This window comes from Sciurus carolinensis, unplaced genomic scaffold, assembly GCF_902686445.1.
Source record: "Sciurus carolinensis unplaced genomic scaffold, mSciCar1.2, whole genome shotgun sequence".
Taxonomy (NCBI): domain Eukaryota; kingdom Metazoa; phylum Chordata; class Mammalia; order Rodentia; family Sciuridae; genus Sciurus; species Sciurus carolinensis.
The window spans coordinates 744,149-756,480 of NW_025920150.1; the positions used below are offsets into that span (position 1 = coordinate 744,149).

Consider the following 12,332-nt stretch of genomic DNA (forward strand, 5'->3'; position numbering starts at 1 on the left):
TTTTCAGCTGAGGATGGATTAATCCATTGATGAGAGGGGAGTCTTCATGATTCAATCTCTTTCCAAAAGTCTCACCTCTGAACATTGCTGCACTGGGGACAAGCCTTCAACACAAAAGACTTTGGGGACATTCCAGATACAAACCACAACATGTTCTCTCACACGGGTTCTGAGGGTCAGCAATAGGGGTGGAGTAGCTGAATGATTCTGCCACAAGATTTCTCATGAGGCTGCAGTCAACTGAGCCCTCCCTTGAGTGTTGTGGGCAGATCTCCACTGCCCACTGACCTCTCCAAAGGGCTCACTGAGTGTCCTCAAGACATTGTAACTGGCTAAACACAGAGCTAATGACCCAATCGCAGAATGAAGAGTGGGTCACAGTGTCCTTCATAACCTGATCTGGAAAGTGACATTGTCACTTCTAACATATGCTATATTGTATTGGTCACACTGACCACCTTGTTAAAGTGAAGGTGGAGATTACACAAAGGTGACATAGATACCAGGAGATGGGAATCATTGAATCATGTGGCCTTCTGGCTATCATACCCTCTGACTGAGGAGAGAAGAAAATGAAGAAAGGTCCAGCATGTGGGACATAGTCGCTGCTCCTGTGACAGTAAGAACTGGGCATATCCCTGGGCAGTGCTTATATACATGACTGTAAGATCCTCACCAAGTGGATAACTAATAATTAAGATGAATTACTGACATTTAATGACTATTTACTTATTTATTTTGCTTGAAGAAAAATTTATAACTTTTGTTATCCTTCCAACTTCAAAAAAGATTTAACAAAACTTTTTAAAAACATTTTGAAAAAGTTTTATTCCAAAGGAAAAAAAGAGAAACAATCAAGAATACTATTCTTACCCATTATCTCATTCCTGTTTGGTAATGGAATGAATTGGGGTGGAAAGGAACATTGATATAAGTGAATTTTGAAATGCATAAAAAAGCAAAAGGATACATTGTTTTTGCCCAGTTTGGCTAAAAAGTAAATGCATATGACATTAAATAGATTCTGCACAACCCACGTGGTTATGGAATATTTTCCCTTAACATTTGATTACATATGATTTATGGGACTAAAAGATATTTTGTTTTCAGTGTAAGGATTTTTACCCCTAGGTCAGTCTAGCTTTTCACTGTATAGATCTGCAAAATTATTTGTGAGAACTAAATAAACTTCTCGATGTTATTGTACTGTTTAATAGTCTGATACAATTGTGTGACACTCACAGGGTGTTTCCCCCTTTATTCGGTTAACATTATAGGCCATAAACATTGTAAAGGCATCATCTCACTATGTAATCCAATATTGACTGCTTGCACTCCTCCTTGTGCTTCTTGGTGTTGTGCTGAATTTCTAGAAATACTATAACCTACTCTTAATTACTTGTGCTGATAAGGGGGTAATGTTAACACAGGTAAGTTACATCTTGGATAAATGAACACCAGAGTAAAGATGTGTCTTGCAGTGGCCCACTGGAAGCCTTCCCAGCTCTATCCACAGCTAGTAAAATATTTAAAGCAGAAATGTCTGGAATAGAAAATATGAGCTAACTGCCTGTTGCAGTCCTTTATCTGCCCATACTCCTTGAACATTGAAGGCTCACCCATATATCCTAAGGTCTCTTCCCTAACGTGTTAGAAAACCAATCCTGGGAGAGATGCAGGTATATTCACTGAGTCTGTGACTCACATTTGAGAATTGGCTTCTGTTGAAGAAGTGGCCAAAATATGGATAAAAATGTCTAATATTAGAGGCCTGAAAATTTGAATTCATAATCCTCATATTTCATTTTTGTCACATACACTTAATAGGCATTGTATCTAAATACATTAGCTTTTTCTATATAAAATCTTCTATTAAGTTAGTAATAGAAGTTCTTAGCGAAATATTTAGTCCTGGTTTTGTTATGGGCCAGGCTATATGGACAATGACCAAACAGATTCTATTTTACCCTAAGACTCCATGTCATGTAGGAAATGCTTCTCCCATGAGAAAATTTCACCTCTGTACCCCAACAGTTGCCTAGCATAGCATGTTTGGCAACAAAAAATGGCAATTCTTTTTTTGGGGGAGGGTATCGGTACTGGGGATTGAACCCAGGGCCTTGTGCTTCCAAGGCAAACACTCTACCAACTGAGCTATATCCCCAGGCCACAAAGTGGCAATTCTTACACAATGTAATAATGTTCTCCCTCTGGGGTTCCATTTTTCTTGGGCAGTGTACCCTAACATTAGTTTAAATGCTGGTAACCATTTTCTGATTTTCATAGCAGCAATTACTTATGATTAAAGTTCTGACATGCTTTAGTTATGGTATTAGAGGTGTACTCTAACCCTTGGAGGGGGTCAAAATGTGCAGACTCACAGCCTGCCCCTCTGCCCCACCAGCTGGTGTTTTTGCTTTTAAACTTCTCTGCACTCCTGAAAAGTGAGTGTACTGTACATAAAGCCTTTTTGTTAACCTAACTAGTGACTTATATTATTATATTTAATTCTTAAACCTTCAACATGTGACCTTTAAATTGAGCATATTTTCAAATCATTACTTACCTTGTAAATAGTCACTTGAATTATGGCTATAATCCTTTTATAATAATCTGCATAAAAAAGATGAAGCTTACATTTTTATTACTTTGGACTCTTAAAAAATCTGCAAATACTATTAAGAGTTTATTTTGAGGGTTGGGGAAGTAACTCAGTGTTAGAATGCTTGCCAAGCATGTACAAGGACTTGGGTTTAATCCTCAGCACCATCAAAAGAAAAAAAACTGTATTGTGTTTTAGAGTCATTTAATGTTCTTAAAATAATGATCATTTTGACTTTTATTTTCATGTAGAAAAGGTTAACACTGGAACTGTTTATAGTTAAAGATTTTATCATATATCTATCTAAGCAGTGCCCCCATGGTCAGTGAAACATATTTTACAACTTGCAGAGACTTTATTTTTGTTTTGTTTTGTTTTTCTTTTTTTTTTAATTTATTTTTTATTGTAAACAAATGGGATACATGTTGTTTCTCTGTTTGTACATGGCGTAAAGGCATACCATTTGTGTAATCATAAATTTACATAGGGTAATGTTGTTTGATTCATTCTGTTATTTTTCCCTTCACCCTCACCCCTCCCACCCCTCTTTTCCCTCTATACAGTCCTTCCTTCCTCCATTCTTGCCCCCCTCCCTAACCCTAAATCTAACCCTAACACTAACCCCTCCCACCCCCCATTATGTGTCATCATCCATTTATTAGTGAGATCATTCCTCCTTTGGTTTTTTGAGATTGACTTATCTCACTTAGCATGATATTCTCCAATTTCATCCATTTGACTGCAAATGCCATAATTTTATCATTATTTATTACTGAGTAATATTGAGACTTTCTATATTATAACCATGGAGTAAATATACTCCATGATTACTGTTAATACCTCTGTGTTATGTGATATGGTACTGTATATGGAATTACCAACATTTTAAAATTTCAAAGAAACATTGAAAATCTATTGCTCTGAATGAAAGTCTGTCACTCCAAATGGAAATGTGCTCAAATTTGACCAGTTCAGTTTAAGACATGGAACAGCAACTTGAAGAAGGAAAAATGAAGATAGTTTACAATTAATGGGTTAAACTTTGTTATTGTAATCTTATGGTTAGTCTTATTTCTAAATGAAAAATTATACGTATTTGATACCATGTCTGATTATTACTTTGTTAAAAGCAAAAGTAGTCATGTGATGTGTTAAATATAAATTGTTTTTAAATGTTTAAATCATGCCAAAATATTATGTATGTGTCATCCAGGGTTTATTGTTAATCTTTTACTGAGTACATGGACTGGGATAAAGGGCTTGTACTGTAAACTTTTTATTAATGAATAAATAGTAAATGTTAGTCATGCACACACACACATACACACACACACACACACAAACACACATGGCATAGAATATTTCCATTGGAGAGAAAATTTAGCTGCAAAGGTGTCGGGGTGCCACGGACCCCAGCCCTATGATGCAGCCAAGATGGTGCCTGGCAATGTGCCAAGGAAGTGCTGAGAGCAAAACCAGGTACCTCCAGCAGACTAATTCTCTGTGCAACAAGTGGCGTTATTTGAGGAAGTTAATGTGATTGGCCATGGGTCCTCGTGGACACTGCATGCTTGCTATATGCACACTATTATGCTCCATTACTGTCCATGCTTTCTCCTCGTGATCTATAAGCTGATTGGTTGTTGCATGTAATGTAAGGCCCTTGCAAGAGCGGCCGCGCGCGGCCAGCCAGAAGTAGCAGATAGCAAAAAATAAAGAACTTGCTCCGATCCGGTGTCGTGTCTCTCTGTGGGCGGGGAGCACGATAAATGGTGCCGAAACAAGCCGAGAATGAGTAAAGACATAAGGGTAAGTTCACATAAGTTCTCAAATCAAGACAAAATTAGTCCAAGAGTACAAAAGGTGAGACATCTCAACGATCGCGGAGCCGCGACAATTCATAACAAAAGGATCCCCGTGGGAGGGACGAGTGAAGTGGCCAAATACAGACTTATACAGTGGTACCAAACTGTGTATGTATGTGCGTGCGTGAGCGTGTGTGTGCGCATGCACGCGCTTGTCTTTTTGTTTGTGTGTTTAAACTAGCTCGTAGTGCTGTAAGATTTAATCATGGGAACGGAACTGTCTAAGATTAGAATGCAGCAGCCTCTTAGAGAACTATTAAAAAATCACGGAACACCATTGAAGGCAAAGACGGCTTTGAAGTTTCTTGATACTGTAGAGAAAGTCTCTCCGTGGTTTTTAGACGAAGGGCTACTAAATCTTCCTCAGTGGGAGCAGCTAGGAGAGGATTTGCGCGATGCGGAGAGACGAGAGCCATTGCCAATGGGAACACTGGCCATATGGTTGCTTATTAAATCTTGTTTGATGCAGCAAGGTAAATCAAAAAACCCTTTTAGGGATTTAAAGGGGCCTTTAGAAGAAGGAAGTCAGATCTTAGAAGAAATTAAAGAGGAACGATCATGTTCTCAGAATTCAGAAAGAGAAAATTATACGGAAAGAGAAAGTTCCGAAGAGGAACTCACTGGGGAAGAACTTGAAGAAGCTATGGGAAAGTTAAGCGTGCAACCTGAGTGCCCCCTAGCGCCTAGACTGCTTAGTACACCTGTTGCCCCTAGTGCACCACCTATGGAGTTTAAGAAAAAGGAACACCACAGCAGACACCGAGGGTGGGCCTCCTTACAAAATGCTACATATCCAGTATTTGAGGATGCCCAAAATCAAAGGTTTCATCAGCTGTTAGATTTTAAAATTGTTAAACAGCTGAAAGAAGCAGTGAGCACTTATGGGCCTCAATCGGCTTTTACAGTCTCACTGGTAGAGACCATGATGTCCTTAAATATGCTACCTTTGGATTGGACTAATCTAGCTAGAGCAACCTTGTCAGGGGGACAGTATCTTATGTGGAAAACAGCTTGGCAGGAAATTTCAATGGACACTGCAAGGCACAATGCAACTTCAGGGAATCCGCAGGTAGACAGAGACATGTTGATGGGAACAGGGCCTTATGAGGGAGTCCAGGCACAGATTAATTATCATCCTGCAGTGTATGCTCAAATTGCTGTGGCTGCTATTAAAGCATGGAAAACCCTACAAGGGTCAGGAGATTTACAAGGACAGTTGTCAAAAGTTACCCAGGGAAGTAATGAGCCCTATGCAGACTTCGTTGATAGATTAATTCAAACAGCTTCTAAAATTTTTGGAGATGCTGATCAAGCAATGCCATTAATAAAACAGTTAGCCTATGAACAAGCCAATAAATGGTGCAAAGATGCCATCAGGCCATGGAGAAATAAAGACTTGTCTACTTATTTAAGAGTTTGCAAAGACATTAATGAGGCCTCTGGAAATAGTGCTGCATTTATTGCGGCACTCGACAGACAAACCTCTGTTCTTGCCACAGCATTAGCACAAAGAGGAGGGGGTAAAAAAGGGGGACCTCCTGGTTCCTGCTTCATATGTGGACAGATGGGACACTTGAGAGCATGTTGCCCTTCCAGGAACAATGGCCAAGGAAAGGGGCCCGGGTTATGTCCTCGGTGTAAAAAAGGAAATCATTGGCTTAGTGAATGTCATTCCGTTAGGGACAAAGAAGGGAATCCTTTACCAACTAACCCCAAGCTACAAAAAAACGGGGTGAGGGGCCCGCCCCGGGGCCCACAACAAATATACGGGGTGATTCAACAAGTGCCACGACAGTGGTATCCTCCAACCGAAAAAGGAATGAAGCTCAGGAAAGAAGAGCCACCTCAGGAAGTGCAGGATTGGACATCTGTGCCACCTCCAGACTCGTATTAACCCCTGATATGGGTGTACAAATGGTAGACACAGATTGGGAGGGAAATATTCCGGCAAATTCAGTAGGATTGCTTCTAGGCAGAAGTTCTTCTACCTTAAGAGGTCTTATAGTCCACCCAGGAGTAATTGATCCTGATTTTCAAGGACAAGTTAAGGCTATGGTTTCTTCACCCAAAGGAATCACAGTCATTTCTCCAGGAGATAGGATAGCACAAATGTTAATTTTACCTAGTCAGCATTCCTTGTGGCCTAGTAAGAAGACAATAAGGGGAACTAACGGATTTGGGTCTACAGGAGGACCCTGGGCTAATTTTACTATGGACCTCCAAGATAGGCCCATAATGCAGTTAATAGTGGGACATAAACCTTTTATAGGATTACTGGACACAGGAGCTGATAAAAGTATAATAAGTGAGGCAGTTTGGCCCAAAGGTTGGCCTGTAGTTACAGCTAATCAAAATTTACAAGGTTTGGGTGTGGCTCAATCACCTAACCAGAGTGCTGCTTCGCTGTCCTGGAGGGATAATGAGGGCCATTCAGGGATTTTTCAACCATATATCTGTAAAATACCTATTTCCTTATGGGGGAGAGATGTCTTAACTCAAATGAATGCTAAATTAACAACAAATATTAATTCTAAACCTGTGACACATATGATGAAAAAGATGCAATATACAGAAAGTCAAGGATTAGGTCGAGAACAACAGGGATCACTACAACCCTTGCCCTTACCTCCTCCAAAAAATGATTTCAGAGGGCTGGGTTTTATGTAGGGGCCACTGTTATTACACCAATTCCAATAGTTTGGAAAAATGATGAGCCACAATGGATTCAACAGTGGCCCCTTACTACAGTAAAGTTAGAAGCGGCTCATAAACTAGTACAAGAACAAGTACAGGCAGGACATTTACAACCTTCTACTTCTCCCTGGAATACTCCTATCTTTGTCATTAAGAAAAAGTCTGGAAAGTGGAGACTATTACATGATTTAAGAGCCATTAATGCACAGATGTTCCCTATGTGTCCTATACAATGGGGATTGCCTTTAGTTACAGCTTTACCTAAAAATTGGCCCACTGTCATTTTAGATTTAAAAGATTGTTTTTTCTCAATCCCATTACATAGAAGGGATTGTTGGCGGTTTGCTTTTACCTTACCTTCTCTCAATCATGCACAGCCTGACCAAAGATTTGAGTGGACCGTGCTGCCTCAAGGCATGACTAATAGTCCCACGTTATGCCAAATATATGTAGATAAAGCCTTAAAACCTACAAGAGACAATTTTCCAGATTTATTGATTTATCATTACATGGATGATATCCTTATCTGCCACAAAAACAGACAATTCTTGGAAAAGGCTTTACAATTTTTAATTTCCACTCTACAACAATATGGCTTAAACATCTCTCCAGAAAAACTACAAATGGGAGAAACTCAAGAATATCTAGGTACTAAGCTTACAGCTACTATGGTAAAGCCTTTAAAATTAACCATTAGAACCGATAAGCTTAAAAATCTAAATGATTTTCAAAAACTCCTTGGAGATATAAATTGGATTAGGCCATATTTAAAGATTACCACAGGAGAGCTGAAACCTCTATTTAATATACTTAAAGGAGACCCTAATCTCCATTCCCCGAGAGTCCTTACTTCGGAAGCACAAAAGGTTCTCACGTTGGTAGAACAGAGATTGCAATCAGATCATACAGAAAGATGTGATCCATCCCAACCTCTAATGTTGATTATTATCCTAGAACAACATAGCCCATATGGAATTCTATGGCAAGGAGGACCTTTACAGAGTATCAATCTCCCAGCATCGCCCACAAAACAGTTACAAACATTTCCTAAAGCAATAGCTCAGTTGATATATAAAGGGTTAGAGGCCTGTATTACCATATTTGGAAGTCACCCTAAGGTCATTATTATTCCCTATACTAAACTACAAATGCAGTGGTTGATTCAGCATGATGATGATTGGGCTGTTTTATATTGCTCAACCACAGCAACATTTGATAACCATTATCCTAAACATCCATGGATACAGTTTTGTAAAAATACTCCAATTATATTTCCAAAAATTACAAAGATGCAGCCTTTGCGTCATTGCCAAACAATATTTACTGATGGATCTAAAAATGGAGTGGGAGCAGTAATAGTTGGAGATAAAACTGAAACCATCATTCTCCCTTCCTCGTCTGCCCAAGTAGTGGAGCTTGCTGCAGTAGTCTTAGCTTTTAATATCATGATGGATCAACCTTTTAATCTGTTATCTGACAGTTATTATATAGTACAATCAATACCTTGTTTAGAAACTGTGCCTTATATTCCCGATGGATCCACAGTTGCTCCTTACTTTCGAACCTTGCGTGTCCTAATTTTAGACCGCAAATACCCCTTTTATGTAGGACATATTAGAGCTCATTCTGGCCTACCAGGACCACTTGCCAAAGCAAATGCTAAAGCTGATAAAGCCACAAAAACCATCTTTGCTTTTACACTATTAGAACAAGCTAAGATGTTTCATTCACAATTTCATGTTAATTCTACTCTTAGAAGAAAGTTCAATATTTCTAAAGATGTTGCTAGACAAATTGTTAAAACATGTCAACATTGTGCCACCCTATTGCCAGTACAGTCTGTTGGAGTAAATCCCAGAGGACTGTTACCTAATCATATTTGGCAAATGGATGTTACTCATTTTTCAGAATTTGGAAATCTCAAGTATATTCATGTTTCAGTAGACACCGCTTCAGGGGTAATCATGGCCTCAGCTCACACTGGTGAAAAGGTTAAAGATGTTATACAACATTGTTTACAAACATTTGCAGCCTGGGGCATTCCAAAAATCATCAAAACTGATAATGGGCCAGCTTACACATCCAAAAGTTTTCTTCTATTCACCAAAAATTTTGGTATACAGCTCATCACAGGAATTCCTTATAATCCTCAAGGACAAGGAATAGTGGAACGCACTCATTTAGCATTAAAAAATTGTTTAATAAGACAAAAAGGGGGAATAGGTGCTGACTTTAGAGCACCTAAAGACAAACTAAATTTAGTACTCTTTATTTTAAATTTTTTAAATGTGGACAAAAATGGAAGCACGGCTGCAGAGAGACATGCTAATCCCACAAGTACTCAAATGTGGGTAAAATGGAAAGATATTCTCACAGGTATATGGAAAGGTCCAGATCCAGTTCTTCAGTGGGTCCGAGGGTCTGTTTGTGTCTTCCCACAGAATCAGCAAACACCAATTTGGATACCTGAAAGGTTGACCAGACTGGTGCATCAAAGTAACGATGAAGAACATCGTGCTGATAAGCGCCCTACTAATGATGATGTTGACACTGGTGAAGACACGAGAATTATGGGCGATAGTTAAAGCCTGGCCATATCCTTTACCGTTAACTAATACTTCCTCTTTACTTCCTCCGTTGTTCACCACCAAGATGGCTACAGGATTACCCACTACGTCTTTTGATCCAGATACTCATCTATACAATTTTTCCACTTTCTCCCTCCCTGGAACCTTGTGCTTTGATATACCTGAGGATAATGCTATTAGTAGTAATGACTTTAACCCTTGTATTGTTCTCCAAAAGCAGGTACAGGGTTTCTTTACATCCAGGGATTCTCCTGATGCTCTACCCCAAGGCTATAGTACGCTTGGTCTTCAATTTGTTAATGGTACACACATAACCATATCAATGGAATATAGGGAAGGGGCAGCCACCTTGATTACAGGACTTATACCTCACAAATTACCACTTCCCACTAATGGATTTAAAACTCCCAGACGTTTTCCTCCATGTAATCCAAAATTTTCCACACTTCCTACCTGGACAGGTTGTCAAAATGCTGAGCAAGCAGCCCCAGTTCAACATGGATTTTTCTTCACACCAAATTTTACTTCTCAGCATACCACTGATGACTTTGATGATTATGACGGCAAATTTGGTGGAAGGCGCACTAATCCTTTTGATAACTGGTTGCTATTTACCTCGACTTCAGGATATACTAATTTACAATCTTTTTTTGCTCTTAAAGGAGGATCTTTCAGACAATGCGAATGGAATTCTATGAAGTGGACTTGAGTTAACAGGAGTGGAGCCAAGACTACTACTAATTGTACTCAAAATCTTTCATTCTTGTCCACCCCAGTCTGTGTGTTCCCTCCTTTTATGTTTTTACTAACTAACACTAATAGCACAAACCTTAATTGCTCTCAATCTAGATGCTACCTTTCTCAATGTTGGAATGCTGCCAATTTCTCCCGAGCGGTCATCATGCGAATCCCTACTTTTCTGCCTATGCCAGTTTCTGTTACAGATGATGAATTGCCAGTATTGCTTTCCAGAAATAAGAGGGATTTTGGAATCACCGTAGCAGTCATTACCACTGTAGTTGCATCAGCAACAGGAGCCGCTGCAGCAGCTGTAGCCTTGACGACATCAGTACAGTCAGCAACTAAGCTTAATGATGTGGTCCAGCAGACAGCTACTGCTCTGTCTACTCAACAAACAGTGGATCAACACCTAAAAGCAGGACTACTTTTGGTGAACCAGCGTGTGGACTTACTTCAAGAACAGATGGACCTTTTACAGGAACTGTTAAACGTGGGGTGTATTTATCATCTGCCAGGACTGTGCGTTACACCTGTAGCTTATCATAATCTTAGTTATGCAGCAAATTTGTCTAAAATCATATCTACTCAGCTACGTGCCAACTGGTCTTATAAATTTGATAATCTTACTGCCATTCTTAGATCACAAATTGTTAGCCTTAATTCTACTAGAGTTAATATAGCCCCTATATCTGAAATGCAAAGTTGGTTATCCTCTTTCAGTTTTGTAAAGCAATGGGCAGGAATGGAAGCATTGTGTATGTTAATGATTATTGCAATTATCTTCCTCACACGCTTTATCATGCGTATACGCCAAGTTCATGCCAGAGATCGCATCATTTTCCATCAAGCCATGATGGCCTTAGAGGCTGGCAGCTCTCCTCAAGTCTGGCTGAGCATGCTGGACCGGTAGTCAATGATGGGTAAGGAAGGAGGTAACCTCGTACCGACCTAAGACAGGAGCTGTAGCATGCTCTGCAGTTATCCGATGACGGGTAAGGACGATGGTTGACCACTCCGCCTAAGACAGGCACGGTCCCGAGCCAGCATTCTTTTAATAAATAAAAAAGGGGGAGCTGTCGGGGTGCCGCGGACCCCAGCCCTATGATGCGGCCAAGATGGCGCCTGGCAATGTGCCAAGGAAGTGCTGAGAGCAAAACCAGGTACCTCCAGCAGACTAATTCTCTGTGCAACAAGTGGCGTTATTTGAGGAAGTTAATGTGATTGGCCATGGGTCCTCGTGGACACTGCATGCTTGCTATATGCACACTATTATGCTCCATTACTGTCCATGCTTTCTCCTCGTGATCTATAAGCTGATTGGTTGTTGCATGTAATGTAAGGCCCTTGCAAGAGCGGCCGCGCGCGGCCAGCCAGAAGTAGCAGATAGCAAAAAATAAAGAACTTGCTCCGATCCGGTGTCGTGTCTCTCTGCGGGCAGGGAGCACGATACAAAGGGACCTTACCCACTTTGAAAAATGGCCCCACTATATCTGGCTGCAGCAGCAAACAGGTATTCTCTATAAGCAGCTGAAAGTGCTTCACAATTAACTAGTTCATCCAGGCCTTTTACCCAAATAGTCACCCAGTTGCTTAAGCTTGCCAACAAATACAGACCAGAGATGAGCAGAAGAAGCAGGGGCTGTTGGCTTTGGCTGAGAAGAAGGCTGTTGGCAAAGGGGATGTCCCCATGAAGAGACTGTCCTTCGAGCAGAGGTCAATACTGTCACCACTTTGGTGGAGAACAAGAAGTCTCAGCTGGTGGTGACTGAACATGACATGGATCCAATCAACCTGGTTGTCTTCCTTCCTGCCTTCTGTCACAAGATGGGAGTCCCTTTACTG

The 12,332-nt window shown here is 40.2% G+C and overlaps 1 non-coding gene across 1 annotated transcript; it reads right to left on the reverse strand.

The window, feature by feature from the left end:
- Window positions 1–2,091: 2,091 nt before the first annotated feature.
- Window positions 2,092–2,168, reverse strand: Trnap-ugg (transfer RNA proline (anticodon UGG)). The gene has a single exon. It is a non-coding gene; the product is annotated as a tRNA-Pro (tRNA).
- Between the last annotated feature and the right edge of the window lie 10,164 nt (window positions 2,169–12,332).